The following is a 17,578-nucleotide window of genomic DNA, read 5'->3' on the forward strand; positions in this document are numbered from 1 at the left end:
AGCTGCAAGCCAGTAGTATATGGCTGAGATCAGGAGTTGGGAGCCGGATGGCTCAAATGGAGCTCTTGGCTATCTCCCAGCTGCGTGACCTTACTTAACTATTCCAGCCCTCAAAGTCCTCATGGGGATGGTTAAAGTCTCTACATGACAGAGGCATTGTGAAGATTGTGAAGATTAAGTGGAGTGGCACAAGTAAAGTGTTTAGAAAAGTACCTGGTATATAGTAAGCACTCCACTGAACTATGCTTTATGCATTCAAAGTGATATTCCTTGAAATGAAACATCGTCAATGAAATCAACTATCCTTGAGTAGTCAAACTATCGAATAGCATTACACAACTCAAACGCTTGCTTCAAAGATTTTGTTTGCAACTCTCAAGCCTGCTAATGGCCTCCTAAAACCATCACCTGGTGACAGCATACAGAGTGTTCAGTCAGAGACCCAAAAGCCCTGCAGGGAGTTTTCAAGTGTTGTTCACTATATAGGGGAGCCACAAGCACACATATCTGAGTTCTTCAGTGTGAGCTCAGCCAAAGTAATTTTATTTTCAAACATTTGGCATTCTGTAAAATCATATTTTGCCTACACGCTCTTTATGTACTATACGTCGCCGTACACATGTGAGAGCTATACTCACAGCTGACTGCCCAGGATAACTTAAAAGGATTTTTCAATGGTCATTTTATTTTATTTATTTATTTATTTATTTATTTATTTTGCAGTACACGGGCCTCTCACTCTTGCAGCCTCTCCCGTTGCGGAGCACAGGCTCCGGACACGCAGGCTCAGCGGCCATGGCTCACGGGCCCAGCCGCTCTGTGGCACATGGGATCTTCCCAGACCGGGGCACGAACCCGCGTCCCCTGCATCGGCAGGCAGACTCTCAACCACTGCGCCACCAGGGAAGCCCTCAATGGTCATTTTAAATGGACACAATTCGTGCCTTATGTGCTGGCTTTCAGAAACTAGTCCTCACTTAGGATGAAACCCAGTGTCTCATTTTATCTTCCCAACAGCCCTAGTGTGTGGGCATCGTTGTCCCGGTTCATGGTCAAGGGCATTTTACCTCAAGGAGATAAACTATCTGATTCAATGCCGCGCGGCTAGTAAGTTGCAGAAGTGAGATTCGAGCCCCTCTCGCTATTGGTTCCACCTCCCTGAATCTCACAGCCACAGCTCACTGCTCTGTGGCCCCTTCAAGGCCATGGATTAGTCTCACCTGCATGAAGACTTAGAAGCACCCAACAGCCCTTTTAACAGATATTATGAACTCCATTTTTTAGAAATGAGAAATCAAGATCCATGAAGTTAGCAACGTAGCCATGGTCAGACCTGCTCCTTCAACACTGTTAACTCTCTGTCTTTATATTCTCGTTTGCAAGGCATCTAGGACTCTGTCTCAGCCTACTTCTCAAGGCCGTATTCTGTTGTCTCCTTTGTTGCCTCCTGATCCGCACGCTTCCACATCCGTGTATGTGGGAGCACTGAGGGTCACTAATGCAAACACCTACAGACCCCAAGCAGGTAATATCAGTGGGCCCAGTGGGTTGGGTGGGAGGCATTAGGGAATGGTGGAAACTGCGGCAAACTGAGAGCAAGGCACCTGCTCTCAGAAGCTGCCACTTCTCAGCTCCTACCTAGTGTGTGGCGCTAACATGGCAGATCTTCTAACCTTTCGTGAGAATCCAGAAACCCACCATTTTGTGTGATATCTTCCTATTTTAACCTATTGGCAACTAATTCGTGTGAGTTCACCAGCTCTATGAGAACAGCTTCCCACTCTATTTTCCAGTATCACTGCCTTCTAGTTACATGTCTCTATTCTAGGGTGAGCTGAGAACCTACACATGGACAGCCTGCCAGTTCCTTAAATGCCACAGTTGTTTTCAAAGAGGGAAGGGCCTTGCCCTTTTCATTCCTAACCAACGACTTTTCCACACACTCCTATTTCTGCCATCATCCAGTGCACTCAGACCCTATGCCACAACTGTGTGAACCATGCATCAGAATTGCCTGAGGGCTGTTTTAGAAATGAAGATGATCACACCCCATTTCAGACCTTTCAAGCGTGGAACTCAGGAATCTCCCCAAAGCCACTCTCGATCTGTCCCCTACCACCCCATATGCCAGGCTCACATCCCCCCCGACAGAGAATGGATTTAAAATATTCTCTTTGTTAATTCAAATGCCAGTGGTCCTTTCCTGTCCAATCTAGCCCTCACGCCGTTGTCTGTTTAGCATCCCTGAAAAACAGCTTTGCAGGCTGCACCGCCTGCTTTAAACGTTCATGGCTCTCCATTGAGCAAAGAAAGCGTGTAAAGCCTGGCATTCAACCCACAGCTTCCTCCCAAACTTCCCTTGTGCTGCTGTACATAGTCCTGATCTCTCTGAGAACCCTGGATTGCCCCTGCCTCTTACATGCAACTAGCAAATGCTGCCATGAATTGATATGAATGTTTACGACGAGCCCTGTCTCTTCTCTTCTCACTCACACATTTGTTGGTTCAGTTCACTCATTTGTTCTTTACTGAGCATCCCCTTTGTGCTAAGCAACCCACGTTGGATTACAAGCTCCTTGGAAGTGACAAGCTTGGTGTTAACGGGAGTATAGCACCCTCCCTGAACCAAGAGCTCTATGTACAGAGTCATATGTGAGCTGACGAGGACATGCTGAGAGGGGGTGGGAAATGGTTTACCAGGTAGAGAGAAAGGACTAAGCAATGAAGTGGAAGTAGGGTATATCAAAGGCAAATTCTAGGGCTGGGTGAAGGGACATTGACCAGGGAAGAGCAAAGAAGTGTAGGTTGAGGCCACTTTCAGGGTGGGTTACATATTTTAGTTAGGACTCTGGGCTGAAAGAAACCCACAGATTCACCTCAAGATGACATAAGTTGAAAAGAGAATTTATTTGTTTGTGTAACTATAAAGTCTTCAGGTGTGGCTGGATCTAGAAGCTAAATGATGTCATCAGGCCTCAACCTTACCCTTTCTCCCTCTCAGCCCTGCTTCCTTCCATCTTAGCGCATCTCAAGCAGGCTTTTCCCTCATGATGACAAGTTGGCCTATGGCACTCCAAGCTGCCAGGCTCTCCTCCCGTATCCCCGATGGAGAGAGTACATCTCTTTCCTCTAGTTATTCCCATGGAGAGTTCTGGGATTGAATCTCTTTGGATTACCATTGGGTCATGTGACCATCTCTAAACAGTTACTGTAGGCAAGGGATTAAATATTCTGATTTGTCAGACCTCAGTCACATGCCCACCCCTTAACCAATCACTGGGCTGGACAGGGGCTACCCCTGAACCAATCACTATGGGCAGCAACCTTGATTGGTTAGCCCTGGGTCACGTGGCCAGACCAGGAAGTAAGAAGTGTGGAGTCAGTCCCTTGGACCCACATGGACTGTGTGTGGAAGAGGGAAAGGCAGCTCTCTCCAAAAGAATGCACATAAACCCTTACGTAATAGGCAGGCATGGAAAGAAGATTCTGGAGCACTCGCTGACATGCTGAGGGCAGTAATCTCAGCCAGCCTGTGCTTCTATGCTCCCTAAAGAGAGGAAGCCCCTTCTGCCCCACCTGGAGCATGTGATTCCCACCACAGCAAGCCACTGCCAGCTTTGGCCCACTCCCCTTACCCTAGCAAAGGGGCCCCCAACTCCTCCGTAAGCCACTGGAGGTCTGAGAGCTGCAACTGCTAGAGCCACCCCAGGGCCCTGACACCCCTGGTAGAATGCCCGCCCAAGGCCCGGGAGCACGCACTCGCCCTCTCCAGCAGGAGAGGCGGGCAGGGCTGACCACAGAGCTCCCTCCCCTTCAGCCTCGCTGCCTCTGCAGCACAGCCTAATCTCTGCAACAGGTGGGAGGCCTGGACCCCGGCTCTCAGCTTTCACGGTCAGGAGCACAGCAAGGGGAAACTCATTACATGGGTTTAACGGGGTTTAAAAGGCGTTAAAGAGTCCTGTGGGCCAAATTAAGGGGCCTCGACTTACAAGCTGAGTTATGAAGAGATCTAAGGCATGTTTAGGCCAGAGCAGGGGCCCCAAACTTGGTCTAGCACAGTTGCGGTGGGAAAATGTGCCCTCCAGGGAGTTAGCAAACAGAAAGGAAATAACAGGTGTTGGAGGCTGGGAGGCTGGCCTGGGGGTCTGGAGGATGGAGAACACGAGGCGCAGGGCTTTCCCTTTCTTCTCCATAAATGGTATGAAAAACCAGGCACTAGCCATCAAGGGACAGCTGGTTAAATAAATTAAGATACATTTAAAGTCTATCTTCGGGCTTCCCTGGTGGCACAGTGGTTGAGAGTCCGCCTGCTGATGCAGGGGACACGGGTTCGTGACCCGGTCCGGGAAGATCCCACATGCCGCGGAGCGGCTGGGCCCATGAGCCATGGCCGCTGAGCCTGCGCGTCTGGAGCCTGTGCTCCGCAACGGGAGAGGCCATGACAGTGAGAGGCCCGCGTACCGCAAAAAAAAATAATAATAATAAAAATAAAGTCTATCTTCAAGCTGGGATACTACATGACCGTTAAAGAGAATGAGATATGTCTGTAAGAACAGGCACAGAATGGTTTCCAAAAAATATTGTTAGGTTAAAAAAACAAAAACAAACAAAATGTAGAACAGTGTGTCTAATAGGCTATCATTGTTTATACACACCATTTAGGTTGAACCATATGACATTTTCACTTTTGTAAAAAATACTGGTGTATATCTGTCATATATATGTATGTATAACTTCCATCGTGGTGTATAAGGAGAATATTTTTGGCAGTTTACACAAGACACTGATAACCATGGATTCCCCGGGAGACACCATACGGAACTAGGGGTCAAGAATGGGACAGAGAATTACTTTTCAGTTCATAAACTTTTCTAGCACCAGAATCTTTTAAGTCCTATGCCTATTTTATATGTGGGGAAAAAAATGTTCTCAGAAATCTACTGAATGCTTCTACGGTGCAAAATATATGTACCCTGTTATCCTGCACAGGCCTAAGAACACTCCTGCGAGGTAAGTACCACCAACAGTCCCATTTTACAGATGAGGAAACTGAGGCAGAACATGGAGACTTTCTGAAGTGGCTCAGTGGGATGCATAGTTGGTGAGTCTGGCTCCAAAGGCCAACTCCTTGACCATGAGGAATGCCGTGTTTCCTCCCACGTGGCTGACCAACTCAGGTCAGAATCTCCTGGGTTCTGCCCCAGTTCCCCTCCCAAAACAGTCTCTGTGATCCAACAATCAGCAAAGGGTTTCTCTCTCTTGCTCAATACTCGCTTTGCCCTTGGAAGGAGGGTCCGATCAAGGGCCAAGGTCCCCCTCTGATGGAGACTCATCAGAGGACAGGGCATCACAGATCTGCCCAGAAGACCATGATGCTGACTTGTGGTCCCCTGAGACAGCAAAGGCTCCGGTGAGCCCCCCGGGTGACTGTTCTCCTCACAGGCCAGACACCAAAGAATCTTCAACCACTGCCTTCTACCCCTTCTGTGGGGAAACTAACAAAAAGTGATGTTGACCTCAAGGGGTGGGGTCCATTCAGCCCCACCGACTTCCAGTATAAGTACAGGAAGAATAATGCTGTGGGCAGGCACTGTCTCAAGTGTTCCACAAGTACTGTCTCATTTCAGCCTCACAATGGGCCCATGGTGTACATACTATGCAATCCCAATTCACACATAAAGAAAAGGGCACAGAGAGGCTGAATAACTTGCCCGTGGAGGCAGAGCTGTACTTTAAGCCCACGTTCTTTCGCACTGCCTGGTACTGTCTGCTTAGACCATTACTTCGGTAGGGGCCACATCTCACCACACCATGACAGCTTGATTAGGGACCAAGATGCAGGTTCCAGAATCAGTCTCCAGCTCTTATCTGTAAAATGGGAGTAATAACAAGGAGAAGTAGACCAAGAGTCAAGCCTTGATCTGCTGGTTCCAGAAACCATGACCCTTCCAGCACTTTAAGCTCCTCTCAAAGAAGGAAGTGGCTGGGGGGGAGGGTGGCCGAGGAAATTTCCAGTGGTTGCTTGTCTGTGTTTCCCTTTGGGGTTTAGGGAAGTTTTTTTTTGTTTTTTTTTTTTAAATGGTCCTCTGTACATTTTTAAAAATTATGTATGTATGTATTTATTTATTTTGGCTGTGCCGGGTCTTAGTTGTGGCACGCAGGATCTTTAGTTGCAGCATGCGGACTTCTTAGTTGTGGCATGCAAACTCTCAGTTGCACCCTGCATGCGGGATCTAGTTCCCCCACCAGGGATAGAACCCAGGCCCCCTCTGCATTGGGAGCGTGGAGTCTTACCCACTGGACCACCAGAGCAGTCCCTAGGGAAGTTTAGAAGAACATTCCCAAAGGTTTAAAGCTGAAAGGCAGGTCCGAGGGATCAGTGTAGTCTCTACTCTTAACTCAAGGACCCATCTCCATTGTTACTGGAGCCCAGGGCAGGCAGGAGCAGCTGCCTGAAGCTCTGAAAAAAAAAAAAACAGCAATGCTCTTGAACTTTGATAAACCCATCTACTCGTTCTTCTCAGGGTCCTTGGATGGAGCAGGTGTCCATGCACTAGCCTGTTAGACAAATTCTTTCCAGAAAGAGCACCTATGGGGTTACCTAAGAGGTAGAATAAACGCATATTCAGGGCACCAGTAAAGCAAGGCACTAACTACCCCTCCCCGCAAAATTTAGTCTTTGCTATTTGTTTCTTTTAATGAAAGTAGCTATCATGTGGACTTTCGTTGGACATGTTTAGCATGTATTTTACACCTGGCAGAGGATACTACTCCTATCAGTATAGGACCTCAGTATCAGTTAGGGTCATATTAGCTGCTGTAACAAGTAAATCCCCAAAATGTATGATGGTCCAAACACAACAGAAAATTATTTCTCACTAGTAAAGTCTGAAATGGGTGTTCCTGGTCAGCGCGTAGCTGTCCTCGCGGTGGTGACTCGGGGACCCAGGCTTTTTGTACGGTGCGCTCTGCTGTATTCAACATTTGGCTCCCAAGGTTACCAAGCTCATTGGCATCAAGCTGTAGAAGTGGAAAGCATGGAGGACTGCATATGGGAGGTGTTCACAGGCTGGGCTGAAAGCGGTACACAGCTGCTCAAATTCCAGCGCTAAAACTCCATCACGTGACACACCAAACTGCAAGCGAGACTGGGAAATACAGTCTAGGAGATCATAGGTTTGGTAAACAGCTGGCCAGTCTCTAAAACAACCTCCAAAAGTCTTAATCTGGGTCTAATGGAGATGCTGGTTTATTCCCAACTCGAGGCAAGATGGCAGATGGGGAGAAGAGGCCATGTCTCCACCTCCCTGTATAGTATCTAGAAAAAGTAACTCTTCAGTAAAGAATGAATTGTAAAAACCACTCTAAATGTAATACATTGACCTAAGAAGAGGACAAACTATCAAAATACAAACTCATGTTAAATGGAAAGGGATTTTCCACTTCAAAATCTTTTCATTTAATAAGTATGTGCTTGATACCTACAACAAGCTGAACTTTCGGCTAATCCCTGAAATATAATGTTAAGCTGTCATGGAGCTCACGTTTTATGAGGGAGATAGACTTTAGCCAAGTAATCGCATAGAGGTATGATCCCCTGTCTTGGTTTGGGTTCTTCCGAAAGCAGCCCTAGAGACAAGGATCTGACTGAAGGTGGTATTAGGAAAGTGACCCCGGGAAACAGCAGTGGGGAAGTGAGTCAAGGAGGGGAAGGAAGCCAATAAGGCATGCATCTTCCAGCCAGGTACCACTGTGGCAGCTGGAGCTTATTCCCAGTAGGGAGCTCTGGGCAGCCATGCAGAACACGCATGTCTGAGTGTTCCCTTTAGAGCAGCAAGGGAGCTGGGGTATTTATACACCCACTGCCATCAGCCTTGGGGGAGGCTAATTTCCTGGCACTTCCAGCCCATCTTGCCAATTGGCAGCGCAGACTCCCACAGCCAAAGAAAGGTGTGGATGCTGGCAGTCAGAAGATGTTGGGCCACCAGCTTACACTGACATGGTAAGGTCTAAGGGTTCTGGGTTGGGTACTGCCTGCATCTGTTACACCGCCCAGGTGCCACGGATAAAAATACAGGGGCAACAACAGTGAGAATAAGACGATCAGGCATAGCTGCAGGGGTGGTGGGCTGGTGGGCTCTGGAGCCAGACAGCATGGCTTTCGATCCCGGCTCTTACACGCGGCGCCTCGGGCAAGTTGCGGCTCTCTGCCTCAGTTTCCTCATCTGCAAAAGGGGCAGAGAAGAGTACCTGCCTCCTAGGGCTGCCGGGAAGATTAAATGGGACAATTCTTTAGAGGGGCTTAGAAGAGCGCCTGGCCCCGCCTGCGCCCACGCTCCACAAAGCCAGCCCAGCGTGGTATTTGGGGTCCCCTCTCCGTCTCTCCCAAGCAGGTGGCTTCCTCTCTGAGTCAGTCATCACGCCACCACCAATTAATTGGCACCTTTGGCCTCTCGTCTGGAAACCAAACTTCCCATGACCCAGGGACTGGCAAAATCCCCGGCCTGGCCGCCCTCTGTGCTCCATTGATCCCGCCGGACACGCGATAGCCCATTTGTACGGGATGGCATTTACTTCTCCGTTTGTCGGATTCCAGTTTCTGGCCAGTTCTGAGCACCCAGCCACGGGGAGAACAATGCCCCCTCTGTTCCCCCCTGCTCCCCAGCCATTCATGTCGACTTTTGTTTCAGCCTAAAATAACACGAAGCCGGAGGGTATTTTCTTAACACCACCAAGCCCTGTGGAAAATGTGGCGGGCTGTGGCTGTTTCGGGTCCCCAGCTGATAATGATGTCGTGATGTATAGGTGAACTCCCGCTCCGCCAGGGCTGGGGCGACCCTGGGATTAGGGCCACGCTTATCTCCCAAGACATCTTAGAGTGTCTGGGATTCCATTTCACGATGGAGGCCCTGGGGTCGAAGTTACGTTATATACTTATGAGCAAAGTGGACTATTCCTGGTCTGGGCTGGAGTGGATTACGGCTGATCACTCGGCCTAAAGCAGGGACATCTGAGAATGTTGAAGAAAGGAAAGGGATTCCGCAAATCCAAACAAACACAGACTTCAAGCGAAGTCTCGGGCACTAAACATTTTAAAAGGCCTGCCTGGGTGAACACGGGTCCTGTGAAGAGTGGGTTCCCAGAGTCCAAACCTCTTCAAAGTTTCTCGCCAACCTGCTGGGGATGGCTCTCAGCACAACCTCTTAGCAGCCGCATAAATCATACACCGGCAGCTTTATGCCAAAAGGTGCTATTAAAAATTTTTTTGTAATTGACTCGTCCAAAGCGCCTTACAAAAAGGTCCCAAACCCACCACTTTCTTTATTAAAGTTCACAGAAAATAAATATCAAATTTCTTTCAGCCGGAATTTTCTCTCCAACTGTAATCATAGAAGCTAGAGATGGAGAAAAAAAAAAAAGAGGTGAGGGGAGGACACTCTTGGGTAACTTTTTCCGTGATCTGTGCAGTACAATGTGTTACCACAGTCTGCAAATTCACTTTCTCATCTGCTCTCGAGAAGGCAAACGGAACCCCACAAACTGATTCTTGAGAGCAATCCCAATTCTAGAAATTTCTAAAAATGTTGCAGAACAACTACAAAAAATTAAAGCTTCCCTTTAATTACAGACGAGCTTTCTATTTAGTTCAGCCCCCGTCATGAAATGGAATTGAACTTCCTTTCTGATTCATTCTTCAAAACCTCAACGGCGATTTTATCAGAAACAGATCTGACGCCCTTGTGGTGCTCCCTGGGTCAATCTCAGTCGTGGACCCGTGTCCTCATTAAAGCTCATCTGTTTGGTTTGCTTAGGGAGAAATCATAGCAGATCAGGTTCGATTGCCTCTCTGCTCGTGAAAAAATGTCCTGACCTTTCCCTTGCCTTATTAGGATAACTAGAGGTGACAAAAGTCACAAAACACAATATTTTCTTAAAAGGGTCCCAAACCTCCAGCGGAAACTCACAGCACTGAAAGTGACCGGACTTCCTTGTTTTCTGGATTAGCAGAGCCCTGACCACCGGGACGTGTGGGAGAATGGCTGGCTACCGCCAGAGTTTGCTCCTTGCCATCGAAGATCCTTGGGTGACTGTAGATGTCCCCAAAAGCTGAAAAAAAAAAAAAAAAGGCTGAAGTCACTTCCCCCCACTCCCTGGACCTTGGCATTGATGACTCCTTTTCTCACTAACCTTAACTAAGCCACTTAAAAAGAAAGTGGAGGGGGGCATGGGGGAAATCTTTATAGATCGCCATCAAAACCTGACCACAAATGGTTCCAATTTGCCGCAGTGATTAAATCTATGTGAGTTTAAGGGTTTTCATTCAGGTCATTTGCTACTTTGGAATTTTGCTGCATGCCTTGCTAAGAAAACGAACTTATGAGTCACCGTCCAATGCAAAGAAGGAGGAAGGTTACTAAACAAACTCCAAGCAGAGCTTAAGTGGATATAGAAAATAAAGACTCCGAATTCTAAATATGGATCTGAGACGAGTGTAGAAGGGATTAGAGCCGCCTTTGTGCCTGGTGGGGTGGCCCAAAGCCGGCTTGCCTTTTCAGAGCCAACAGCCTAGGATCAAAGTAGCAGCCACCAGTTTGTCAATATGCTAAGCTGGGTGTTTACACAAAAGTGTCAGCGCGCGCTTTCCACCACAAAGAGGCTCGTACATTCGAAGATTAATTACTTCCAAAACAGAGATTGTGTGTAAATACCAAGGCCTAGCCTCCTCGAGAGTATTTGCTTGGCCCCAGGCTGAGATGTGCTGCCAAAGGCAGAGAGTTGGGGGCCAGCATAGAGAAGCTGATGTCGGCCCATCTTCATCTCAGTACTTTTTTCTCAGCATGTGTGCTTTCTTGGCATTTCACCTTTCCTGGAATACACAAGCTGAACCCTACTTGGTCAAAAGCCTTATGTATGATTTCTCTCATCTCCCATCTTTCTCTCTTTCTCATACACTTCCATGTGGGGCAAATTTTCTGAGTTTCTCCCTTTCAACTCTCTCCTCCCTCCACTACCAGCAGATTATTATATTGGCTACTATGAGTAGAGGGGAAACTGATGGACTGCAGAGTCTTTGTGAAATGATCCCCGCCAAGTCATTTAATTTCAGCCTCAGTGTCCTTCCTCCTCTGTAAAATGAGGATAAGGAATATGCTTGCCCCATCTATAAGCCCACCTGGTTAGAAGATTTAAAGGAAAGAAAAGCCATCATAATAGAAAGCAATAAGATAATGGTGACCATGGCAGATACCAGCATTCTTTTTTTTAACATCTTTATTGGAGTATAATTGCTTTACAATGTTGTGCTAGTTTCTGCTGTATAACAAAGTGAATCAGCTATATGTATACATATATCCCTGTATCCCCTCCCTCTTGCATCTCCCTCCCACCCTCCCTATCCCACCCCTCTAAGTGGTCACAAAGCACCGAGCTGATCTCCCTGTGCAATGCAGCTTCTTCCCACTAGCTATCTATTTTACATTTTATACCAGCATTCTGATAGGACTTTGTTTTATTAGACATTAAACACCTACCTGGATATGGACTGCATGCACACACACACACACTACTCATCACACCAAAAGCTAAGTCTGGGGCCCAGGATAATTTCCTCATAGTATGGTCCACAGACCATATACATTAAAATCACTGGAAATGCTTTTTCCAAAGGCAGGTTCTCAAGAACCAAATTTCCGGTTCAGCGTTTGCTCAATGAGATGCTTCCATTATTGGTGGTACAAGGGTGGCACTGGGTAGTGCAGGAGGGACTACCCACCATTTTTATAGCTGTCTATGTATTTTAAAGAGTATTATAGCAAACATGACAGCACAATAAGCTTATATTATTTCACAGAGTAAGTGGATACAAAACTAGGCATATAAGAAAGAAAACAGGAGTCATTTCAAAGTATTGCCTAAGTAATTAGATTGGGAGAGAAGAAATTGGTAAAAATCATACAAGGGTCCATAGATGTTTGAATCTGAGCACTCTGGAGGTGAGAGAATCTGTATTTCTCAAATCTCTCCAGGCTGAGAACACAACTTTGACGTCAGCCAGGCTCTATAAGCAGGTGGTTTTCTGTTCATTAATTCATTTATTCAAAGGGAAAATGAGGACTTCCCTGGTGGCGCAATGGTTGAGAGTCCGCCTGCCGATGGAGGGGACACAGGTTCATGCCCCGGTCCGGGAAGATCCCACATGCCGCGGAGAGGCTGGGCCCGTGAGCCGTGGCCGCTGGGCCTGCGCGTCCGGAGCCTGTGCTCCGCAATGGGAGAGTCCACAACAGTGAGAAGCCCACGTACCGCAAAAGAAAAAAGGGAAAATGACTCAGCAAGGGGTGGGGTGCTGGCAGGAGATCCCATGGTGTAGCTGATACACTGGGTCCTTGGGGGCTGCCGCCAGGACTCCAGGAACTCCTGGCACTGTGGAGAACTTGCACAGAAAGTATTTTTGAAGGAAAGGGGCAAGTGCAAAAGAAATCTTTCCCCGAACTCTCCTTGGGACCCCCACAGCTCTTCTCTACTGGTCACTGATGCCAGTGTGGATATCTTCTCTAAACCCTCCCCAGGGAAACCTAGGGTCTCACAAGAAAGCCTACAGGGTCAGAAGATTGAGGAAAGAAAGATTATATTCTTCTTTTTTTTTAAGTAGATTTATTTTATTTATTTATTTTTATTACTTTTTTTTTTTTTTGGCAGTGTTGGGCCTTCATTCCTGTGCACGGGCTTTCTCTAGTTGTGGGGAGCAGGGGCTACTCTTTGTTGCAGTGTGAGGACTTCTCATTGTGGTGGCTTCTCTTGTTGCAGAGCACAGGCTCAGGCGCGCAAGCTTCAGTAGTTGTGGCTCGCGGCTCTAGAGCACAGGCTCGGTAGTTGTGGCGCTTGGGCTTAGTTCCTCCGCGGCATGTGGGATCTTCCCGGATCAGGGCTCGAACCCGTGTCCCCTGCGTTGGCAGGCGGATTCTTAACCACTGCGTCACCAGGGAAGCCCCAGATTATGTTCTTCTGAGTCCCACTCTGGGGTCTCAAACAAAGTTTACTCACTGATTCATTCATTCATTCATTCATTATTCAACAACTATTTACTGAGGACCCACCATGCGCCAGGCACTGTTCCAGGCACAGGAGACCCTATGAAGAACAAGCTGACGAGGTGCCTGCCTTCAGGAAGCTCACAGCGGGGCACATGCTGGAGCACCCGTAAGAGGCTCACGGGTTGACACAATAACTTGGCAGGCACACATATAAGTTTGATGATGGGAGATAATAACGTCAATTATGAAGGAAATTAAAAGGGTGACATGATAGACAAGGGTACCTGGGAATGGCCTTCTTTGGAGTGACAGCCAAAGAGCCAGGATAAGTGTTCCAGGCAGAGGGAACAGCAAGAGAAAAGGCCCGGAGGTGGGAGGAACCAGGTTACAAAGGTGACTGGAGTACATCGTGGGAAGGAGCCATGGAGGGAGATGGGCAGGATATTCCCATTCCCAAGTACTGCGGGAAGCCACTGGAGGAAGGGTGGGGTCAGACTGACGTTTTAGAACATCCGTCTATCTGGCTGGATGGGTGGCAGTTACATTCTGCCCCAGCCACACCGGTCTCACTTTTCCCCAAATGCCCCAAACACATTCCTGTCTCAGAGCCTTTGCACTCACTTTCCTCCTCCAGGAATGCTGTTATCCCAGAGAGCTCCAGAGAGACCTCCTTCAGATCCAGCCTCCAGTATCTCTCCATACCAGAGGGGCCATCCCTGACCACACGCTAGAAAAGCACACCCCATCCCCAGAGCCCCCCATCCTCTCTGTTGTTGTATTTGTCTCTGTAGCACTTAGCTATTACACAGCAAACACACGTTGATGTGTTTGTCCCCTCCAGTCAAAGATAAACATGCCCAGGACATAGTGAGTATTCAGTAAACATTTGGGGAATACGTTGAGTGGCCGAGCACACTGGGCTGAACCATTAACCTCTCAGAACCCAAGTTTCTCTCTCTCTTTTTGAAAACATTTTCTATTTTATTTATTTATTATTCTTTTTCATGTTTCTTTCCATTATGATTTATTATAGGATATTGAATATAGTTCCCTGTGCTAAGTTTCTTTTCCTGTCTGACTTCATAGTACCCACGTGATTCATATTCATTCATCAGCTTACTTATTTATTAGTTTATTCATTCACTCATTGTCTAAGAGATATTTATTGAGCATCTTCTATATACCAGGCACTGCATTAAAATTAAATTAGATGATGAATCCAAGTAGCTAATGTAATAGATAATTGGTTAGACTTAATAGGTAATAGGTTAGAAGAACTAATCAGGCACCTGTTATGTGGTACAAATGTCACCTGGAGAGATGCCCACAAAAGAGGGCAGCTGGCAGCATCACTCACACAGCCAATGTGGACTTTGGTTCCAAGGCCAGGCAAGGTCTTGACTGCTGACCCAACTGTTCTGTTACCCCCACTTTCCCCACCCCCACATCCATTTTCCTCCTTCTTTGCCCTGCCCTGTGTTCCATGGGGCTGACCTCAGGTGTCCATGCTCTCTGGCTCCCAGCTGGCCAATGTGAGGCCATGACAAAAGATCGGGAAGAGAAGAGGACAGAATATCTATTCCCTGCTCTCTTCTTGCTTTGGGGTGTGATTTCTGGCTCTGGCCATGTCACTCCAAGGCTACAGCTCTGGCAGGCAGCACCAGTCTGCTCAGTGGACCCCGCCTTAGCAGAGCTCCGATGTCCCCATGCCTCCCCTACTCTTTCAGGTCTAGAGTTAGTAACAGCATCCTGCTCCCCAGCTAGCCTCTGGGGCTTTTCATCCCTTGATCATACCCTTAATGTCCCTGAATGCAGGCCCTTCATTGAGGACCCTTGAACCATCAGAGTTGCTATCTATGTCCTACTGGGACTCTGACCAGTAGACCCACCATAGCAATTAATAGTGCAGAAAATGTCCATTGTTTCATAACAAAACTGGCATAACAAAATACTGTAGACTTGGTGGGGGGCAGTGCTTAAAAACAACAGAAATGTATTTCTCATAGTCCTGGAGACTGGAAGTCTGAGATCAGAGTGCCAGCATGATCAGGTGAAGGCCCTCTTCTGTATGGCAGACTTCTCACTGTGTTCTCATATGGTGGGTTCTCTTTTATAAGGGCACTAATCTCATTCATGAGGGTTCCACCCTCGTGACCCATGCACCTCCAAAGGCCCTATCTCCTAATACCATAACATTGGGAGTTGGGATTTCAGCATATGAATTTTAAGGAGGACACAACACTCAGAACATAGCAGTCGCATATATTGTAAAAAAACAATGCATATTGGTATGGTTAGATATATACCATATATACATACTATTTTATATCTACTCCCCTCCCCTCCCTCCTAGTATTTAGAAAAGTCACTCTGGCTGAACTTTTGACGTAACCCTAAAGAGATCATCCCCTCACCCATGGCCCAGCCTTCCAGCTGTGTCCCCTTCCCCTCTCACCGACACTGCTGCCCCTTTAATTCTACAGACTGGCATTAAATGCACTGTGCTCTACAGAGCTTCCTGTAGGCATCTACAGGTGCCAGCACTCATGGCCTCACGGTCTCCACTCACGGCAACAGCTGTACCCACACTTCAGGATCAAACTGGTCCATTTCCTTCCAGCTTATAAATTGTACCTTTTTCTTAGGTCTAGTGAGGAGGCAGGTAAGATAGAAAGTAGCCTTGCAAATCGAACTGTCATTTCCCGGGGGGTGGGTGCTGGGTGCACTCGTTCTTCAGCATTGATTCATTCGACATTGGTCTCAGGCCAAGAATATGCTGGGTGGCCGCAATGCCAGGCTCTGCAGACCCAGGGATGAACTGGCCAGACAAGGACTGAGGCTTTGAGAAGCTCTGTGGGGGAGGAAAAGAGAAAGAGAGAGGGAGAGAAGGGTGTGCCAACAAAAACCAGTTTGCCGAGACCATATTTCTTGGCAGAAGGAACTGCCCAAAGGGGAACGGTAGGTTCCCTCCACTCCAGGACAGGCCAGGGACCCAAGGGAAGTTCTGCAGAATCAGGAAGGCCCTAAGCTGGTATATGAGGGCCATCACCATCCAGCCAGATCTTCATCACCCAGTTGGCTGCTAAATGCTGGGTGTTGCTCCTGAGGGGGCCGGGGCAGCTCAGAGAATTACGGGAGGATCAGCAAAGCCAAGGGATGGAGATACACGTAGTTCAACAAGAAAAATCCGTCGTTTGTCCTCACTGGTGTCTGGGGAGCAGGTTCAAGTCTGCCCCATACCTCTCCCTTGATTTATCTCCCATTTCGGTCATGTCCACGATTGCAAAACAGAGAAGGTGTTATCACTCTCCTCTGCCCATGGCATCTGATTAGAGATAGGAATGAACGAATCGGTTTGTTGAACGCAGCCCATGCCTGGAAGCTCACTTCTGGGTACAGGGTGCCCTGTGGCAGGGCGTAGCCCAAAAGACTCACCTGGGTAGTGATTAGGAGAGCAGATAAGAGAGTTGTTTCCTGCAGTCACAGTCTGTTCAGAAACTCCCTGGTGGTCACAGGTTTGATAAAAATTCCCACCCTCCCACGTCGGTTGGGTCAATGCTTCAGGTCACAGGTAGGGAGGAGTACTTAGGAAAAAAAGGGCAAGGGTTGCAGCTGGGGTCCACCTAGAACACTGGAGGCTGAAACTATGCCAAGAGAGAAGATGGGCGTCCATGGGAGGCAGAAGCAAATACATAGACCTAAACAATGGCCTCTCCTGGAGCTCCACGGCCTCTGTAATTTAATTCCCAGAGCAGGTGAAATTTAAAAGGCCACAACGTGATAAAGAGATAGGTGGGTTTCATAAAGATGCTGGCTTTTGGAGCCAAGGGAACGAAGGAGAGGAGGAAAAATGATATTGACTCAGCCACGGGAGGTTAAAAGTAAATACTGTCAGTGTAAATAACTGGGCTTTTAAAGGAAGTGTTTCACACCATTTCAAGGGCATCCAAGGGAGCTGGGAAGGGGAAATTAGGATGGGCATAACTCGCTGAGGGTACCTTTCTCTTTTCCACTCCATCTTTAGGGGACGCTAAGAGGCACTAAGGAGAATGGAGAGAGTGGCTGGGGACACAAAGACCCCCTGATTTGTCTGCCGAATGGGGGTAGCTTATATCTGACTTTTGCAGGGGATTGTGACCTTCCCTCCAAAGGTTTAGAAGATGCTGTCTCTAGGAGACGTAAAAATGAGTCATTCAGAACCAGGGAAAACAGGCATTTAGGTCCACGAGAGCTGGAACTGCCTCCATCTGTTGCCACAGAATTCCATGTAACACGGAGCCCGTCACGGAGAAGAGGTTCTGGAAATATTGGAGTGAAAACAAGAAAGCAACCAACAAAGAGGCACGCCCACAGCACCACCAGCCAGCACCTCCTGGGCAGCTTCTAGGGGAAAAGCACTTTTCATCCCTTAACCCATTCCATCCTCCCAGTGTTGCTGCAAATAGGAACTGTTATCCCTGTTTTACAGATTAGGAAACTGGCCTTTAAGGAGGTGAAGAGACTTGCCCAGGCCACCCAGCTGGTTAGGAGAAGCAGCAGGATTTGAA

At 47.8% G+C, this 17,578-nt stretch overlaps 1 long non-coding RNA gene across 1 annotated transcript; it reads right to left on the reverse strand.

Annotated features, from left to right (window-relative positions):
- Nucleotides 1-9,275: 9,275 nt before the first annotated feature.
- Nucleotides 9,276-15,932, reverse strand: LOC141277216 (uncharacterized). The gene is made up of 3 exons (XR_012328253.1): nt 15,666-15,932; nt 9,966-10,107; nt 9,276-9,395 (listed from the first exon to the last, which is right to left on the reverse strand). It is a non-coding gene; the product is annotated as an uncharacterized lncRNA (long non-coding RNA).
- Nucleotides 15,933-17,578: the final 1,646 nt, after the last annotated feature.

Source organism: Tursiops truncatus, chromosome 19 (assembly GCF_011762595.2).
Source record: "Tursiops truncatus isolate mTurTru1 chromosome 19, mTurTru1.mat.Y, whole genome shotgun sequence".
NCBI lineage: Eukaryota > Metazoa > Chordata > Mammalia > Artiodactyla > Delphinidae > Tursiops > Tursiops truncatus.